The sequence below is a fragment of the Dioscorea cayenensis genome, unplaced genomic scaffold (genome assembly GCF_009730915.1).
Source record: "Dioscorea cayenensis subsp. rotundata cultivar TDr96_F1 unplaced genomic scaffold, TDr96_F1_v2_PseudoChromosome.rev07_lg8_w22 25.fasta BLBR01001636.1, whole genome shotgun sequence".
Lineage (NCBI taxonomy): Eukaryota > Viridiplantae > Streptophyta > Magnoliopsida > Dioscoreales > Dioscoreaceae > Dioscorea > Dioscorea cayenensis.
Window position 1 is genome coordinate 58,832 of NW_024088027.1, and position 20,990 is coordinate 79,821.

Genomic DNA, 20,990 nt, shown 5'->3' on the forward strand with positions numbered 1-20,990 from the left:
TATAGGGTTAGTCACGGTTGACCTTAGGTTTGGGACTGTGTATTTTAGGATTTCCACGACTCATTAAGCATCAGTTACGAGACATAAAAGTTTGTTTTGCACTTGAAGCAATAGTCCTAGGGTGAGCAATGTCTGGGTGCCCCACTTTCTATTAATTGCCATTCCTCTCATTTTTTATAGCGTCTCCCTTTCTTATTCTTTTCATTTATTTTCATATTGATATTGTTTATACTACTATCGATCCATCTTCACTTTAATTAAATAGCAATCCTTGTGTTTATGATCACTATTCCCTGTGGATATGACTAACCACTCACCAGGGTATTATTACTTTGACAAACCCGTGCACTTGCGGTACACACGCAAAGGGCATTGTCACCCTCAATAACTCTTCAAAGAGGCTTTCTATAACGCAAAAATTGGTATTTCACACGCCCATGTGGAATTTCACATGGGCGTGTGGACTCTTTGTTTTTCTTAATTCCATACTATGTGAACAGTAATAACTGTAGTACCGTAAATAGTACTATGCTACATCAATTGCTACGATGAATGCTAGAGTAGTCCTGAATTCCTCTTCTTCCATTGAGGCCACATGGTTGGGCACACACTGGTGTCGTAGGTCATGTCGCTTCTTCTCTTTCAAATGTGTTGACAACGCTCTTGAAAACTCTACACAAGCTGGAACATGAGTTTGTGACTGCGTTTGTGCTCTTCCAATTTGTAGATAGTTTGCAAACTTTTGGAAGTTGGCACACACCCTCATGTGTTTGATCATGGCTTATGTCTTGACACTTGTTCCACACAAGAGAATCCTCAAAACCTGCGTGCATGACCTATTGATAAGTGCTTGTGTGATAAGAATACGAAGTGTTCTTTCCTTATGATGAGCATTACTTTTATCGGGTTTTAACACTAATATGTGTGTATTTATGTTACTCTCATGCTTATAGGGTTGTGAAGCCGAATCTTAGAGAAAGAAGCCAATATAGATCGTGAGTGCACCATTTGGAGGAAATCTTGAGAAGGTTCAAAAGCGAAGACATAAGTCGGGTTCAAGATGCTAGAATATGTGCCAACCTACTTGTATTCAAGCTAGCATAATGATTTGGAGGGGCACAAAGGCAGTCAAATTCTAAGTATTCCGGTTTGTGCATGTGTAACAAGATCTCCACCAACCTGGCTGTTCATTGAAGCAGCAAAGTGATCTACGACGTAAACGTGTGCCCGTTTACGTTACTTCGATGAAAGCATGGTTTTGGGAGTGTTTCAGATAAGCACTATAGAAAGGCACTGTAGCAAAATATTATAGCAAGTACTATTTATAGTCGGTCGAAGAAGGAGTTGAGCAGAGAAGCCACACGAGCGTGTGGAAATTCCACAAGCCCGTGTGTTAATTCCACACGGGCCGTGTGAAATATTCATAAGGGCGTGTGGATTCCCGATTCCAGCCCTTTAAAAGCCGATCTCAGCCCCAATTTCAGTATTCTTTTCTCCATCTTTCCCCCAACTTGAGAGAGGGCTGCGGCTAGGGTTTTGAGAGGTTTTGGCTAGGGATTGGGAGAGGTTCTATGGCTCTGACATCGCGCTCTATTTGTTAGAAGGTTAGTGGGAGAGCTTTTGTCAGCACCGATCCGGTGAGGTGTATCCTAGGGCGGACAAAGGGACCTTTGGACGAGTAGAGGACTCTCTACAAGTCCATCGTCACGACTATTGAGGGGGTTTTCTATGGATTCATTGCTTTTACATTCGATTTCATTGATCGTAATTAGCTCCATGGAGAGCTAAACCCCCTAGTGGGTACTTGGATTGTGAACCCTAGGATGTATTCGTTTCATTGAACCTTGTTATTATGCTTTCATTAATTGATGTTTTGATTGAGTTCTAATCTTGAATGCATTGATTGTATGAATGCTCCCTTAGAGTGACACTAGGGTTGAGAGTTCTTTTTGGTAACCCTTGTGAGTGAGTGACACACCATGAGAGTTAGACAAAGCTAGATTGGAGGGGGTTGAGAGGGTGAGTTAAGAGGTAGCGGAGCGTCCCCTTTCCCTTCCAGTGTGATTTATTCTACCTCCAATTTCTCGAGTTCTTTGCTGTCATAGTAGGGTGAATGGGCTAAGGGATGACCTTCCGCTGGGGCTTAGTTGCGAGTGCAATGGAGTGAAGCGTTGAAGTGATTTTAGCATATAATGCTTAATTGTGGCTAGGGACCTTCTGCCTGGACCAAAGGGTAAGGTCTACATATAGAAAAAGAATTTATCACTTGGAATCCCTAGAACTCATTGTAATTCTATATAAGTGCGAGGTTGAGAGATTGTTCAATTTCCTCTCCGGGACATGTATAGGGTTAGGCATGGTTGACCTTAGATTTGGGACCATCTATTAAAGGATCTCCATGACTCATTAATGCATTAGTTAGGAAGCATAATAGAGGGTTTTTGCACTTGAAACGATTGTCCTAGGCGGATCAATATCCGAGTACCCCATTTATATCGATTGCCTTACCTTTCCTTTACTTGTGCTCTCTCTCTTGTCTCTTTTACTTTTGTCTGCATTACATCATACCACCCAAATCATTATTCATATTTCACTTAGTTAAGAAACAACTTAAGTATTTTTACTCCCTATTCCCTATGGATACAATACCCACTCACCTGGGATTTTATTACTTCGACAAACCCGTGCACTTGCGGGACATACGCAAGGGGCGTTGTCACTTATTTTCGCTTCCTTTCTTCTTATACTACCTCCACAATGCTGAATGCACAAAAGAAGACAAAAGCACATGAATGAGCCATAAAACCTGATAAAATCAATGCTCATTATATGTAAAACATGCTCAATAATATGCATACATAAGCACTTATCAGTCACAAGGGCATTCACACGCCCTTGTGAATCCTCTGGATCCCTCAGAATTACCACTAAAATAATCCACATGGCCATGTGGAAATTCCACACACCTGTGGGGTTTATAGAATTAGTTAAAAAATTCACAGTTTCTGCAGAAAAGTCTGAAACAATAATACAAGTTGCAGAAACTGTAATAGATAAGGTAGAACTGACTAGAGACTTGTGCAAACACAATAACACAACCTAAAGCTTTGCCACTTGCATTAAACAATGATGAAACACCAAGGATCTATGAGGAAAACCCTGCAACAGCGATTCAAATTAAAAACATCTACTCCAAGGCAATTATTACTACAAAAATTAAACTACAACCTAGAAATGAAATAGACACTTAGGTTGCCTCCTAAGAAGCACTTGTTTAACATCACTTAGCTTAACATACATGTGACTTACCTCATGAGGGCTTATGAAGCATTGATGTCCTCTTACCTACAACTTTAAAGAAGAATGAACAAGTTAGTGGGAGAATAATCAAATTTGTTACCACGCAAGGAGCTATCATCCTTGACTCGTGACCAATTTTTCATTATTTTCAGAGTAGGTCGCTCTTTGTCCACTAAATCCAATGATGAAAAGTCTTTATTCTCTGCTTCTTGATCTAACCATCACTCCAATGGATCCGAACATAGCATTTCCTACACATAATCATCATTTAACTCATCAATGGTGTCAAGAAAGTATAGAGGTTCATCAAAATCAAGAGAATATCTAATGGTATCAGCTAGGCGATAAGTCAACTTCTCATCTCTGCTCTCAATGTCAATTCCCACCGTCTATGACAATGAGAGCTTTGGAAGTGCACAAGAATGACATGCCAAGTATCAGTGGTACATCGACATCCTCATCCACATCAAGCACCACAAAATCTAAAGAAAATATGTACTTGTCAACCTTGACAGTTGCGTCTTTAATGATGCCCCTCGGATGTCATACTGAATGATTAGCCAATTGAAGTGTCATCCGAGTGGCCTTGGATCTCCCAAACCCAGCTTTTGGAAGAAAGTGTAAGGCATGACATTAATACTGGACCCTGAGTCTGCCAATGTCTTTTCCTCACCCAAATTACCAATGCTACATTGGATGATGAAGCTACCAGGGTCTTTCATTTTGTTTAGCATACTCTTTTTCACCACCGCAGAGCATGATGCATCTAGAATTACTACTGCACTCTCCTCCAGCTTCCTCTTGTTGGTCAAGAGTTCCTTCAAGAACTTTGCACAGCGAGGCATTTGTGACAACGCCTCTATAAATGGGATGTTAATGTGCAGCTGCTTGAACAAACCAAGGAATTTCTTGTATTGCTCATGATTTTGGTTATTTTTCAACCTTGAAGGATAAAGAATTCTTGGTTTGTAAGATGGAGGTGCCACCTCCATCTCCTTACCCCTTTCCTCAACCTTAACCTCCTTGGGTGAGTAAATTACAACCTTTTCAGCTAGGAGCTTACTCTCGAGTTCATGATCATTCCTTAAAGTGATTATCTTCAGCTGCTTTCTCAGATTTGTCTCTGTATTGCTTGGTAAACTCCCATGAGGTTTCTCTAAAAGTGACTTCGCAATTTGACCCACCTTATTGGACAAACTTTATTAATGCCTTTTTTAACTCTATCGTCTGATTCTTTAAACCTGAGACTTGGTTCTCCAAATTCAGGGTCTGTGGTTAGTGGAAACCTGGTGGTGTAGAAGTCCTCGGTTGCCCTTGATTGCTCCAAGAGAAATTCTGGTGATTTCTCCATCCCGGATTGTAAGTATTGCTATAAGAATTGTGATAAGTGCTTGAATAGACATATTTCTCTATATGGTTTACATGCTTTGAGCATCATTTTTACAATGGTTTATGTCTCACATAGTGTATTTGGTGTTCTTTTGTGTAATTAGGTTGTGAATGCCTTAAAGGAAGAAAAAGAAGGAAAGATAAGTTATAAAGACACATTTTAGGAGTTCTTGTGCAACCTAATGATGTAAAATATAAGAGGAGCTTATGTACATGGAGGTGTGTGCAAACTTCCAATAGGATTCAAGCCAATTTGCTTTTTGGAAGGGCGTAAAAGCAGTCACATCTCCATATCCCTACTCTATGTAAAGAATGCAAGACTTTCCAAATGATGATTTGATGAAGGAAAGTCTTATAACCTACCACGTAGACGTGTGCCCGATCATGTTGCCTCAAGAGAAGAGTATGTGAGCCGCGTTTATAAAGAACACTGTAGCAAAAATACTGTTCATGCGACCATGTGAAAATTCCACGTGGTTGCGTGGGAATTTCTACAGCTCACGCGACGCGTAGAGGCATGTGACCATCGTGGTTTAGGCCTATAAATATCCCCTTTGTCATATTCTTTGGAGACTTTTTGCTAGCGTTCGAAGGGCAAAGCGACTAGGGTTTCAAGAGGAGGTTTTTGGCGAATTAGGGGGGGGGGCGTTCTTCACCAACTTTGATAGATCTTTCCTCCATCATCGTATTGAGGAGGCCTTTGGTAACCTAGCTTTGAAGAAGGATCCTTCAAGACGTTGAGCGACCCATCAAGGCCATCATCACGAATTCGAGTGGGTATTTCTCTACGGTTTACATTGCTTTCTATTGTATTATTTTTTGCTTTGTAACTCGCCTCATGGAGGGCTAAACCCTAGTAGGTATTTGGGCATGTGAACCCTAGGATCTTATCTTTTGTATTGACTTGCTTTATATTTTCTATTAATTCTGAGTTTATTTGAGTTTTAATCTTGTTTTCTCATTGCTTGCATATCGTATTGATCTTTGTGATTGATTAGTAATGCATGATTTGTTGCCTTGGTAAGATAGAGGTCTTCATTAGGGTTAGAATTTCAAGATTAAAGAGGGTTGAGAGGGTGGGTCATGAGATAGTGTAGTGCCCCATTTCCCTTCAAATGAGTGCTTCCTATCTCCATATTCCCTAAATGTTATACAACCATATTCAGTGTGAGGCATGAGATTGAGAGATTCTCTGCCAGGACCTTGTAGGGGTTTAGGGATATTTCTCCTAGAAATAGGGTTAGGTCTATCTTTAGAAATCAGTTGTACTCCTAGGTATCCCTAGAGCTTATTTCGGTCATATGTGGTGTGAGGTGTTGAGATTGATCAATTTCTCTACCTGGAACTCGTAGGGGACTAGTATCAGTGGCCTTAAGGCAGGGACTGATTGTTCTTAGATTACCTTGATTCATCTAACTTGGTTTAGGAGCATTTAGTAAGTTTTGCACTTCATGTCTAGATCGTAGGGGGAGAATTGCCGTGTACCTCATCTTTATTGATTGAGATCTCCTTTGTTTTCTACTTTTCCTTTGCTTGCTTGAGATATTCTTATTATTTCAATTAAGTTCATTCATCACAATCTTGATTTTGACTAGATAACTGAGAAGTGATTACTATTAATACTTCCATTCCCTATGGATTCAACTACCCATCTCACCAAGTATTTTATTACTTTGACACCCATGCACTTATGGTACACACACGCAATTCAGTCGTGCCAGGATGCCTTGTCCTCTTATTGCATTCCCTACAAAATCCACCTGCTCAATAGGTGTTGTACCACCAATAGAAATAGAACAATCATATGAGGTATGTCCACCCTCACACCCATCACAGTTCATCACTGTTACCACTCTTGGAGAAGTTAAAGTATCCAACTTCTTACTCAATGACTCCACCTGGGCTACTAAGGATGTGATTGTATCAATCTCATGAAGATTGGCTATCTTCTTCTTGTCACGAGCATTCCATTCATAACCGTTTATAGCAATTTCTTCTATTTGTTATCCGACAGCTTCTGAGATTTTACTTCCTAAGGTACCTTCTACTACAGCATCAAGTAGTTGCTTCATACTTCGGTTCAAACCATTATAGAAGGTATGGATAATCATCCACTTGGGGAACCCATGTTAAGGACATTTCAGCAGGAGATCCTTGAACTTATCCCATGTCTCAAAAAGAGATTCCAATTCCATTTGCACAAAGGAAGATAGCTCATTCCTGAGCTTTGCAGATTTTCTGAGAGGAAAGTACAAAGCAACGAAAGCTTCCACCATCTCTTCCCATGAAGTGATCGATGCTCGAGGTAATGAATGCAACCATTGTTTTGCCTTTCCCTTCAAGGAAAATGGTAAGGCCCTCAACCTTATTGCGTCATCCATGACTCTATTGATCTTGAGCATGTCGCACACTTCTAAGAAATTCTTGATGTGGTTATTTGGATCCTTGTCGGCCAAACTATTGAACTGCGCTGACTACTGTATCATTTGGATGAAGCCTAGCTTGAGCTCAAAACTACGTGGGACTACTTGGGGTTCTAGGCACTCCAAGTGATACATCCTATTTCCAAATCTACATCAAACCCTTTGGTCCATGTGAAGGATCCCTAATCACAACTTAGTCCCACCAAAGAGGACCTCTCAATACTTCATTTTGTTGTGCCTGCACAACTAAGCCTCAGCAAAGAAGGTCTCTCAACACTTTACTCTGTTGTGATTGTAGAGAGCTCTTGTAATGTGGAGGTAGGATAAATCACATCAGAAGGGAAAGAGGACGTTCCACTACCTTTTGACTCACCCTTTCAATCCTCTTTATCCTTGCCAAATCTAATCCTAATGAAGCTGTCACTCATCAAAAGGATGATTAGATGAATTCTCAACCCTAGTGTCACCCTAAGGGAAAATCAAACAATAAGCAAAGAAGATTCAAACTCTATTAAAAACTCAATTAAAGGAAACAAAATAAGAGTCAATGAAACAAATAAAAACCTACGGTTCATATACCCAAGTGCCCAAAAGAGTTTAGCTCTACATCTTTAAGAATGAGATCAAATGATAATACAAGTATTCCAAACCTCTATTCTTGTGATGATGATCTTCAAGAACAGCCCTTCCTTCTCCAAGGATCTCTCTGTCAAGCTTAGGGTACACTCCGGTGAAGTAAGGACGTCGGTGGTTCCCCCAATGGCTTTCCTCCAAAGATAATCGAAGTTGATGGTTGAATAGTCTCCCTAAAACCTTGCGAAAACCTCCTCCAAATCCTTGCTGCGGCCTCCTCCAAAAAGTAGAAAAAAAGACACCCCTAAACCCTCCAAATCGGCTAATTAAAGTCTGAAATCAGGTATCCACATCAGCGCTCACACGGCCACATGTCCGTGTGGAATTTCCACATGGCTATGTGAATTCTTTGGAATCCAACACTTTGCAGAAAATTATCCCAGACTTTACTTCTTTGTTTACTAAGGCTACACGGGCGGGCATACAACTGTATGGTAGACTGTGTGACTTTCTTTGTCTTCAAATTCATTTTAAGAACTCTTGAAACTCTTGCAAAAGTTGGGTTATGAATGTGTGACTGCCATGGCTGCCCTTCTGATAAACGTATATATGTATGTATTCTGTACATATTTGTTGTGCATTATTTGTGTATTTTCTTGATGAATCGATGCCTTTTTATGGTTTAATTAGTTTCTTTCGTGTTACAGGTGATAAGTGCTTGTGTGATATGAATGCGAAGCATTCTTTCTTTATGTTGAGCATTACTTTTCTCAGGTTTTTACACTAATATGTGTGTTTTTATGTTACTTTCGTGCAGGTAGAGTTGTGAGGCTGAGTATGAAGGAAAGAAACCAATGTGGATCATAATGCACCGATTTTGAAGGAAATCTTGCTAAGGTTCAAACGCGAAGACATAGGTCGGGTGTGAGATGCTAGATTGTGTGCCAACCTTCTCGTATTTGAGTTAGTACAACCATTTGGAGGGGCATAAGGGCAGTCACACTCAAGCATTCCGACTTATGCACATAGAACAAGATCTCCACTAACTTGTCCGTCATTAAAGAAGCAAAGCGATCCACGACGTGAACGTGTGCCCGTTTGCGTTACCTCGATGAAAGTATGGACTCGGGAAGTATTTTTAGGCGGTGCATCGTAAAGCGAGCACTATAGTAAAAAGTACTCTGTATCGAGCACTGTTCACGCCCGTACCGAAAAATCACAATTCCAGAGAATCCACACGGGCGTGTGGAAATTACCCACGCCCGTGTGGAAATTCCACATGGGCATGTGAAAAATCCACAGGACCGTGTGGATGCCAGATTCAAGCCCTATTTAAAGCCAATTTCAGCCCCGATTTCAAGATTCTTTTCTCCATCTTTTCCCCTATCTTTTCTTCCACCTTTCCCCATCTTTGGAGGCGGCGGCGGCTAGGGTTTGGCAAAGCTTTGGTGAGGTTTGACGGCCTTCGACACCGTGTTTCCTTTGGAAGAGAGCTATTGGGGGAGCTTTCTTCAGCACCGATCTAGCGAGGTGCGCCCTAGGTTTGATGAGGGCACCTTTGAAGAAGACGTTGCCGATCCACAAGACCTTCGATACAAACACAAAGGGGGTTTTCAATCATGGATTGCATCTCTATACTTTTGATTTCATTATCTATTGTATTTTGCTCCATGGAGAGCTAAACCTCTAGTGGGTGCTTGGGTATTTGTGAACCCTAGGATGTATTCGTTTCATTGAATCTCTTTATTATGCTTTCAAATAATTGATGTTTATTGTGAGTTCCAATCTTGTATGCTTGATTGTATGATTACTCCCCTAGAGTGACACTAGGGTTGAGAGTTCTTGTTGGTAACTCTTGTGAGTGAGTGACACACCATGAGTGTTAGACAAAGCTAGGTTGGAGAGGGTTGAGAGAGTGAGTCGAGAGGTACAAGAGCGCCCCCTTTCCCCTCCGATGTGTTAAATTCTACCTTCGTTCCTCGAGTTCTTTGCGGCCACAATAGTGTGAATGGTCTAAGGGATGACCTTCCGCTGGGGCTTAGTTGCGGGTGCAACGGAGTGAAGCGCAGAAGTGATCTTAGTATCTAGGGTTTAATTGTGGTTAAGGACTTTCCACCTGGACCAAAGGGTTAGGTCTACAATTAGGAAGAGATTTATCACTTGGAATCCCTAGAACTTATTGCAATTCTATGCGAGTGCGAGGTGTTGAGATTGTTCGATTTCTCCTCAGGGACATGTATAAAATTAGGCATGGTTGACCTTAGATTTGGGATCATGTAATTAAGGATTTCCACAACTCATTGTTGTATTAATTAGGAAGTATAATAGAGGGTTCTTGCACTTGAAACGATTGTCCTAGGTGGAGCATTATCAGAGCACCCCATCTTTATCGATTGCCTTACCTCCTCCTTTACTCGTGCTCTCTTACTTGTTGCTTTTACTTTTAAGAATTGAATCATTGTCACACTTATCACTACTGATCTTTCACATAGCTAAGAAGCAGATTAAGTGTTTTTATTCCCTACTCCCTGTGGATTCGATACCTGCTCATCCGGGATTATTACTTCGATAAACCCGTGCACTTGCGGGATATACGCAAGGGGACCTTGTCAACAGGCATAAAAGAAGCCTAGGTAAGCTCGACAATGTGACTCAAGAAGAAATCGACACCAAAAACAACGTTTTAAGACCCGACATTGTAGTAACACTATAGCAGCTTGTAGCACGAAGACTTGAAGAAAAATGCTATGTCTTGAATTCCTTACGGGCAACCTTACGGGCATGAAGATGACGCAAGTGTAGAAGTTTTACTATAGCATTCACTGTAGTAACTTACAGGAAAATCGACAGAATGATTGAGGACCTCACAGCCCGTTTGCTAATTGTAAGCCAGACCACAAGGCACCCCGAGATGAGTTTTTAAAGTAGTTTTAGGGTATATTTTGAAGGGGGAGGAAGGTCATCCTTAGAGCTCATCACCACCATTCTTGATCCGAGGTAGAAGAAGGCAAGAGAGGGCATCTCCAAGGTGGAAAATTGAAGAGAAGAGCATGATTTGGCAAGATCTACTCCTACGGCACATTTTTAGAAGGTTGAAGACAACAAGGGAAGCCACCCCCTTGAGTGGCTTCCGTGGAAGCCTTTCTACTAGGGATCCCAAGTGTCATTCGGCCTCTTACCTGTGAGGGAGTTTTATGTTGCTTTATTTAGTTGTTTTCATATATTTTATCTTCTATGTTGCTAGTATGAACAACTAAACTTCAAGGTCATCGGATGTAGGTGAACCTTGGCGGTGAACTTGTATAGATTGGATGCTATGACTTGTTTTATTGTATTTGGTGTGTTTGTGGTCCATACTTTGTGTATTTCAAGGTATTGGTATGTATGAGAACTCTGTGTATCGATTTCTAGGTTATACTTGGTGGTGTGACCAACACCCTCGTACTAGACATAGTTAGCTTAAAAGGGTTTCATGTATGAATACACTATGACCTTTAGGTATTTCATACCTCTCCAACAATTAGGGATGGACCTCGGTTGTGTATCGGTCCTAATTAGAGATTTCCCCAATTGTAATGCGATCATAGGAGGATTTGGTCAGAAGAGATTCCGAGCCAATACTTGTATGGGATTAGGGGTTATTACTGTGACCATAGGGGTAACCTATTTTAGAATATCTCTTGGCCCAAAGCCACCATTGCCTATGTAATTCTAGCATACTTCTAGCTTTAGTAGTCCTGAGGGGATCCTCTCTCGGGGACCTCACTCTTTCATTGTTAATTGCTTTCTTAATGTGTTTATATGGTGAGCCTTAGTCCATTTGTTCATAGTTTTCTCATTTGTTATATCCTTATTTTGTTTCAAACCTACCTTTATTAGACTAGAGAGTGCTGTCTAGGGGGAAGTAATAACAGCTCTTGGGACTGTAGGAAATATGACCCTCTCATGATTGCGCAAGAGGTTTTACTTAATGACCCATGCACTTGCGGATCTCAACCAGGTTTTGGCGTCATTACCGGGGGCTCCAAGAATGATAGGAAAACTTCTAGCTCACTGATCTAGTTATTTTTCTTTCCTTTTGTAAATTTTTGCCTTTCTATGTGTTTCTAATCTTTTGTGCTTATTTATTTGTTTTCCTTCCCTTTTTAAATCTTTGTTAGCTTATTGTTTTTAGTTTTGTTTGTTAACACAGGGCCATGAATTTTCAAGAAAAACTATTGCCCGCAAAAAACTATGCACTTGATAAATGGATGGAATTTTTTTTTTTTGCCATGAAAGTAGTCGTAGATAATCCACAACAACTAAAACCACCACATCCCAAGTCCCCCAATTTCAGCCCCAATAGCAATAAGTGAGGGAATACTCTACCGAAGATGTTCTAGCAAAGGTTATGCTCAACACAGACGCAAGATTTCAAAACATAAACACCCGGTTTGATGAGCTTGATACAGTACTAAGGAATGCCCAAACTTCAATCCAAGCACTTAAGAACCATGTCGAGCAACTTGTTAGGGCAAATTCTTAGCATGCATCAGGTAGTCTAGGAGTAGGAAACAAGTAGAAGCTGGGGTGGAAGAAAACCCAAGTGTCATGGATGACAGGGTAAAGCAAGACATGGTGGAAGACGTTATGGAAGTGTTTATGGATGACTTCTCGGTCTTTGGCAACTCGTTCAATCTATGCCTTGAAAATTTAGAAAGAATCCTGACCAGGTGTGAGGAAACCAACTTGGTTCTCAGTTGGGAAAAATATCACTTCATTTTTAAAGAAGGCATTGTGCTTGAGCACAAGATTTCATAGAAAGGGATTGAGGTAGACAAGGCAAAGGTCTCCACCATTGAAAAATTAACCCCCTACTTCAGTGAAGGCTATCAAAAGCTTCTTGGGATATGCTAGGTTTTATAGGAGATTTATCAAGAACTTCTCTTCAATTTCCTGACCATTAAAAAAACTGCTGGAAAAGGATGCCCCTTTTGAGTTTAATGAATATTGCATGAACGCTTTTTTCAGCCAAGAGAAAAAGCTTGTTGAGGCACCGATAATAGTTTCTCCAGATTAGAACTTTCCATTTGAATAATGTGTGATGCAAGTGATTATATAGTTGGGGAAATGACGGGATAACCATTTCCATCCTATTTACTATGCAAGAAAGACTTTAAATAATGCCCAGGAAAATTACACCACCACCGAGAAGGAACTACTTGCAATGGTTTTTGCAAATGATAAATTCTGATCATACTTGGTGCTTTCCCAAGTAATTGTTTTTATGGATCACTCTGCACTAAAGTACTTGTTAAACAAACCGAATGCTAAGCTTCGACTGATCCGTTGGATCTTGTTACTCCAAGAGTTTGATCTAGAGATAAGTGACAGAAAAGGGGTAGAGAATTTAGCTGCAGACCACCTATCACTCCTTAAGGGCATCATGAAAATATTTTGGAAAGAAGAGAGATCAGTGACATATTCCAGGGAGAGTAGTTGTGTAGCATGTAGGTAGTGGAGGAAGAAGAAACCCCATGGTTTACTGACTTTGCAAATTATCTGGCGGCGAAAACCTTGACAAAGTGGCTCACAAAGAAAAATATTTTTTGTTGATCAGAAGTATTATATTTGGGAATACCCCTACCTTTTCAAAATCTGTTCTAATCAACTTGTTAGAAGTTGTGTTTCTTGAGAGGAGGGGCATGACATTAAGAGACACTACCATTCAAGCCCGACCGGGGATCATTACAGTGGAAACAGGACAACTAAGAAGATCTTGGATGCGGGGTTCTACTGGCCTACTATATTCCAAGACGTGCAGATATTTTGTGCAATATTTTTATAGGTGCCAGAGAGCTGGTAATATTTTAAAAAGTGGAGATGCCGAAAACCTGGAACCAAGCTTGCAAGGTATTTGATGTGTGGGGGATCAACTTCATGGGCCCATTTCCTATCTCCTAGGGCAATAAATTTATTTTTGTGGCAGTTGACTATGTTTCCAAGTGGGTGGAAGCACAAGCATTTCCATCTTGTAATGCAAGAGTGGTGGTGAAATTTTTTGATAAAATTACTCTCCCAGTTTGGCACACTAAGGGTGATTATAAGTGACAGAGGCACTCATTTCTGTAACTCTCAGTTTGAAAAGGTTTTGAAAAAGTACGTGGTTTCTCATTGAACTTTGGCTCTATATAACCCCCAAGCCAAAGGTCAAGTTAAAGTATCTAACCAGGAATTGAAGTGAATCTTGGAAAAAATAGTAAGCCATCATCGAAAAGATTGGGGAGATTAGCTTGATGATGCACTTTAGGCCTATAGAACGGTCTAAAAAATGCCTATTGGAAAAGCATGTCATTTGCTAGTTGAATTAGAGCATAGGGCCTATTAGGCCATAAAACAGTTAAATTTCGATCTCTATCTAAGTGAACATAAGAGAAAGTTTCAATTAAATGAGTTAGATGAATGGCAAACTATGGTATATGAAAATTTAGTGCGCTACAAGGAGAAAATGAAAGAGTACCATGACCGATACATTAAGCAAGCTAAACACTTCCAAAAAGGGATCAAGTGTTATTTTTCAATTCTAGAATGAGACTCTTTCCAGGAAAGTTGAAATCAACATAACATAGACCATAAACAGTCTCACAAGTGTTCCCTCATGGCGCCATTGAGATAAGTCATACGTAAAAGGGGACTTCAAAGTCAATGGTCACCGATTGAAACATTATTTCCCATGTGGTAACACACCCCAAACCAGAGGCAACAGTCCTCTATTTGTCCATCCTTGATAGTAAGAAAAGGTACGTTGCACTAATGATGTTAAACAAGCACTCCTTGGGAGGCAACACAAGCTTTTAAATTCATTAGATTCTTATTTTCATATTCTTTGTGTGTTTAGTTAGTAAGTTGTTTGGTCGTGATCCCACAAGTGCACTGGTCGTCATGCAATACCTTTCGTGCAAGCACAAGAGGGTTTTATTCGCTGGGCCCGAGAAGCTACTCTTACTTCCTCTTTGTGTGTTGTTTAACCTATAACTTCGAGTGGTGCAATGAAATTACAAAGTAACAAACAAAACTCTACTAGAATGTCTATGGTGAAGGCAAATTATGGGTGATAATCAAGGAGAGGAAATGGTCACAGATGAGGATCACCTAGGGGCTACTAAAATGCAAAGGATGCTACAGCTATCATGCAATTAGTAGTTTAGAAACAGAATATCATCCGACCAAATCCTTCTACGATTGTCACGGCAATTGACCCCTAATCCGGTATGAGTTTTGATATGGAATTTCTTACGACCAAATCTTCTACGATTGTAACGGGGACAAGGGACTTCTCAATCTTAGGGTCAAAACACAATTTAGGAACAACTCTAGAATTATAGCGGTAGAAAATACCTGATGATCACGGCATATTTGTACATGTATCCCTTCCACGCCAGGGGTGTCTAATACAAGGGCGATGGTCAGACAACCTAGTATAACCTAGAAAATGATACACAAAGTTCTCATGCATACCAAAGCATCAAAGTACACCAAGCATAGATCAGAAACATACCAAATGCAATAAAACAAGTCATAGCATCCAATCTACATAAGTTCAACCCCAAGTTTCACCTACATCCAGTGACCTTGGGGTTTAGTTGTTCATGCTAGTAACATACATAATAAAATCCATGAAAACAACTAAAGAAAATAACATCAACTCCCTCAAGAATGAGAAGTCGAATGATGCTTGAGAAGCCCTGTGGAAAAGCTCCTTCATCATCTTCAACCTCCTACAAGTGTGCTCTAGGAGTGGACCTCTCCAAATCACGTTCTCCTCATCAATTCCCATCTCAGATATGCCCTCTAAGGCCTTCTTCTACCTCGGATCTAAGGTGGTGATGATGAGCTCCAAGAACAAGGCTTCCTCCTCTCAGAAGATGCCTTGAAACCCCCCTTTAAAGATGACCTCAGGATGGTTTGTGGCCTGGCTCACGGTCAATAAACGGGTCATGAGGATCCTCAAAACTTTGCCAAATTTCTAATAAGTTGCTACAGTAAAACTACTACAGTGCTGTTTCTTCAGTTGACTTGTGGTCGTCTTCACAGCCATGAGGTTGCTTGTGAGGAATTCCAGACTTAGGTTTTCCTTCAAATCTTCGTGCTTCAGGCTGCTACAGTGTTGTTATAGTACTACCCTGAGCTCTAAAACACTGTTTTTGGTGTCAATTTCTTCTTGAATTGCGTCATTGACACACTCCTTGAGTGTGTGTATCGCAAGTGCACGGGTTGTCAAAGTATTAAAATACCTCAGTGAGTGGGTAGTCGAATCAATAGGGAACAGTTGCTCGAAAACACAAGTATTACTACTTAACTATAGTGAAAATCAAGTTGTGATGTTGATTCAAAGTATCAATGCAAATAAAAGTAAAGAGAAGAGAGATCAAGCAAGAATAGGAAAGAGAGGTATCGATGATAAAATGGGGTACTCAGACAATGCTCACCCTAGGAATATTATATCAAGGGCAAGACTAATATTATGCCTCCTAATTAAAGTTTAATCAGTCGTAGCAATCGAAAGACACATGGTCTCAAACCTATGGTCAATCGTGACTAGCCCTCTACATTATGCCCCGGCGGAAAGGAATACTATCAACAACACCTCACACTATGTGAGACTGCTTGAAGCTCTAGTGATTCCAAATGATAAACCCTATTCCTTACTAGTATAGATCTAACCCTTTGGTCTAGGTGAAAGACTCTAGGGATTCCAAATGATAAACCCTATTCCTTACTAGTATAGATCTAACCCTTTAGTCCAGGTAAAAGATCCTTAGTCACGATTAAGCCCCAGTACCAAGGATTACTTCAACACTTCACTCTACTGCTCGCGCAACTAAGCCCCAGTTGAGTTTGTTTCTTTGCACTTCACTCTACCGCGACCGCAAAGAACTCCTGAAACGTGGAGGTAGGATAAATCACATCAGAAGGGAAGGGGACGTTTCGCTACCTCTCGACTCTTTCTCTTAACCCTTTTCAATCTCACTAAGTCTAACCCTAATGAAGTTGTCACCCCTTCAAAGGATTACCTAGGTAGATTCTCAACCCTAGTGTCACTCTAGAGAAAAATTGATAAGTGTTTGTGTATTACTAATATGAAGTATTCTTTTTTTACATTGAGCATTACTTTTCTCAAATTTTATCACTTATTTGTGTGTATTTGTATTCTTTTATGCATATAGGGTTGTGGAGATAATTGTGGAAAGAAAGAACCAAAAGTAGATCATAGATGCATTTGTTGATGAAGTTTTGGAGTGAACAAACGTGAATACATAAGTTGTGATCAAAGACATGTGAGTGTGTGCCAACCTCCATTGTGCTTGAGCGAATATACAATTTGGATGGTCACAAAGGCAGTCACAGTCATGTGTTCCGACTTGTGCAATACTAGCAAGATATTCATCAATGTGTTTTTGTTGAAGACGGAATGCGATCTACCGCATGGATGTATGCCCATTTATGTGGTCTCAATGAAAAGTGTGGATTCAGGAGTATTTTGGCAAACTGCTGTAGCAGTTTACCATAGTAAATCAATTTAGCAAAATCACTGTAGTAGTTACTATTTATAGCTCATAGGAAATCAACTTCTGAAAGTTCACACGGGCATGTGGAAATTCCACACGCCGGTGTGGATGCCCAATTCCAGCCCCTATAAAAGCCATGATTTCAGATGTTTGGAGAGATCCTTTTCTCATCTTTTACCCATCTTTGGAAGCGCTCGCAGCTAGGGTTTGGAGAGGTTTTGGCTAGATCTTTGGAGTGGTTCTACGGCCTTTGACACTGTGTTCCTTCGGAAGATAGTTATTGGGGAAGCTTTCGTTAGCATCGATTCGTCGAGGTGCGCCCTAGGCTTGACTAGGGAACCCTTGGAGAAGATGAGACAACTCCACAAGACCATCGATACAGACTACGAAGGGGTTTTACTTATGGATTGCATGCTTTTACATTAGATTTCATTATTGATTGTATCTTGCTCCATGGAGAGCTAAACCCCCAGTGGGTGCTTGGACTTGTAAACCCTTGGATGATTTTGTTTCATTGATCTTTCATTATGTTTCTATAATTGATGTTTTTAATTGAGTTCCAACCTTGAATGCTTGTTGAATTGATTTTCCCTTAGAGTGACGCTAGGGTTGAGAATCTATCAAGGTAAGCCATGTGGATGAGTGACACACCATGAGGGTTAGACAAAGCTAGGTTAGAGATGGTCGAGGGGGTGAGTGGAGAGGTAGCGGAACGTCTCCTTTCCCTTCCGATGTGATTTATCCTACCTCCACATTCCAAGAGTTCTTTGTGGTTACAATAGATTGAAGTGCTAAGAGACAAACTCCACTAGGGCTTAGTTGCGCCAGCAACAGAGTGAAGTATTGAAGTAATTGTTAGTGCTGGATCTTAATTGTGACTAAGGGTCATTCGCCTGAACCAAAGGGTTAGATCTATATTAGGAAATAGAGTTTATCACTTGGAGTCCCCAAATTTTCATGCAACCCCAAACAGTGTGAGGCACCGAGAGTATCCCTTTTCGTCAGGGGTATAGTGTGAGGGTTAGTCACGGTTGAACTTAGGTTTGGGAGAGTGTGTCTTAGGATTTCCAAGACTCATTAGACATTGGTTAGGAGAAATAATGATTGGTTTTGTACTTAACATAATAGTCCTAGGGTGAGCAATGTCCAGGTGCCACATTTTCTAATGATTGCCTCTCCTATTATTCTATTGTCTTTTTCCTCTTTACTTTATTTCTATTTGCATTGATATTGTTCACACCACTCTTAAATCATCTTCACTATCATTAAATAGCAATACTTGTGTTTCTGAGCACTATTCCCTATAGATATGACTACCAACTCACCAGGGTACTTTATTACTTTGATAACCTGTGCATCTGCTGTACACACATGCAAGGGATGTGTCAAGTTTTCGGCGCCATTGTAGGGGAATAGGCATTTTGGAAACATTTTGCACTTTGTCATTTTAGCTATTCATCACTTGTTTTATTTCACACTTTCTTATTCTTCCATTGTTCTGATTTGTTTTCTTTATTTGGTTGTAGCTCTAGGTTATGACCCGAGGAATCCCTTTGACATTAGAAGGAGAATTCATAGAAAAAGAAAAGAACCTGTGTAAGAATAGTCAAATCAAGCTGAGATAGAAGGTGAAGGGTCTGATAATATGGCAAAACAGAATGAGCAGCAGAGTGCACACTCAGATTATACAATACCTGCAGTTCTTGGCATACAATCTAGTATTGTGCGGCCACCAATTACAGATCAGAGTTTTGAGCTCAAGCTAGGTATCATCCCAATGTTATAGCAGTCAACATAGTTTAATGGTTTGGCCGATGAGGATCACAATAATTATATTGAGAAGTGTTTGGAAGTGTGTAACATGCTCAAGATTAATGGTGTCACGGATAATGCAATCAAGTTGAGAGCCTTCCCATTTTCCTTGAAAGGAGATGGTAGAAGCTTTTCTTGCCCGATACTTCTCTCCTGGAAAATCTGTGAAGCTTAGGAATGAAAAATCCGCTTTCGTGCAAATAGAATAAGAGTCTCTTTTTGAGACATGGGATAGGTTCAAAAAGCTCCTACGGAAATGTCCTCAACATGGGTTCCCCTAGTGGATGATTATTCAGACTTTCTATAGTGAGTTGAACCCTAGCACGAAGCAGTTACTAGATGCTGCACTATGAGGTACCTTAGGAAGCAAGACCCACAAAGAAGGCTAACATCTCATTAAAGAAATTGCTATGAACAATTATTAGTGGAACACACGAGACAAGAAGAAGGTAACTAGACTTCATGAGATTGATGCAGTCACATCGTTGGCGGCCTAGGTTGAGTCATTAAGCAAGAAGTTAGACACTCTAACTTCTCCTAGAATGGTCCCCATGATGAGTTGCAATAGGTGTGGGGGAGGACATGCTCCATCTGGTTACCCGATTTTTATTGGTGGTATATTCTTAGTGGAACAAGTTGATTTTGTAGGCAATGCAATGAGAGGTCAAGAAAATCCATACAGGAATACCTAAAATCAGGGATGGAGGAGCCACCCAAATCTTTCTTGGAGTAATCAAGTGCAACAGAAGGCTATAGAACCACAGGGTTTCCAATAACAATAACAACAATCCCCGAACATGGAGAATAGAGTTTTAGGGTTGGAAAACTGGATAACTAACCTAGAGAAGGCTTTGACCAAGTTCATTTCATTATTGGATACATGATTTCAATCGGTTGAAGCCACACTTCACAACCGCACTGCATCATTGCACAACTTGGAGAATCAAGTGGGCCAAATTGCGAAGTCACTCATGAAAAGACCTCAAGGGAGTTTGCCTAGAAATGTGGAGAAAAACCCAAGGGAATATGTAAAGGTGATCACTTTGAGAAGTGGTCGTGAAGTTGAGAGTAGACTTCCTAGTGAGAAGACCAATGTTGAGTCACCCGAGGTCGTGGAGATTGAGGAGAGAACCAAAGAGAAGGAGTTGACACCCCCACCTTAAAAGCTAAGAATCCCTTACCCTCCAAGATTGAAGAATGACCAAAATGATGAGCAATAGAAGAAGTTCTTGAGACCATTCAACCAGTTGCACATCAACATCCCATTTGTAGAGGCGTTGTTTCAAATTCCCCGCTATGTAAAGTTTCTCAAGGACATTTTGACAATAAGAGGAAATTGGAGGAGAGTGTATCTGTGATCTTAGATGCCTCTTGTTTGGCGGTGTTGCAAAAGAATATGCCGAACAAGAAGAAGGATTCCAGAAGCTTTATCATTCCATGCAATATTGGCAATTTGGGGGAAGAAAAGGCATTGGCGGATTCAGAGGCTTGGCTTGGGAGAGCCTAGACCCACTCGAATGACACCTTAATTGGCTGATCAAATAGTTAGACATCCGAGGGGCATCATTAAAGACGTACTTGTGAAAGTTAACAAGTATATATTTCCTGTGGACTTTGTGGTGTTTGATGTTGATGAGGATGTCGAGGTTCTATTGATACTTGGGAGGCCATTCTTGCACACTTCCAAGGCTCTCATTGACATGAACGGTGGGGAGTTGACATTATGAGTTGGTGATGACAAGTTGACATACTGCCTCACCAAAGCCATGTGAAATTCTCTTGATTTTGATAATACATAGTATTTTTTTGACTCCACTGATGAGCTAATTGATGAATACGTGCAGGAAATGATGTGTACGGACTCGTTTGAGGGATTGATAGATCAAGAGATAGAGAATGAAGAAGTTTTGACACTTGGTCTAGAGGATAAGGTGCAACCTACCGT

At 40.5% G+C, this 20,990-nt stretch overlaps 2 non-coding genes across 2 annotated transcripts; one reads left to right on the forward strand and one right to left on the reverse strand.

Moving 5' to 3' along the window:
* Window positions 1–6,810: 6,810 nt before the first annotated feature.
* LOC120256767 lies at window positions 6,811–6,917 on the forward strand. The gene has a single exon (XR_005535407.1). It is a non-coding gene; the product is annotated as a small nucleolar RNA R71 (small nucleolar RNA).
* Window positions 6,918–19,212: 12,295 nt separating this feature from the next.
* On the reverse strand, window positions 19,213–19,319 carry LOC120256770. Its single transcript, XR_005535410.1, has one exon. It is a non-coding gene; the product is annotated as a small nucleolar RNA R71 (small nucleolar RNA).
* Between the last annotated feature and the right edge of the window lie 1,671 nt (window positions 19,320–20,990).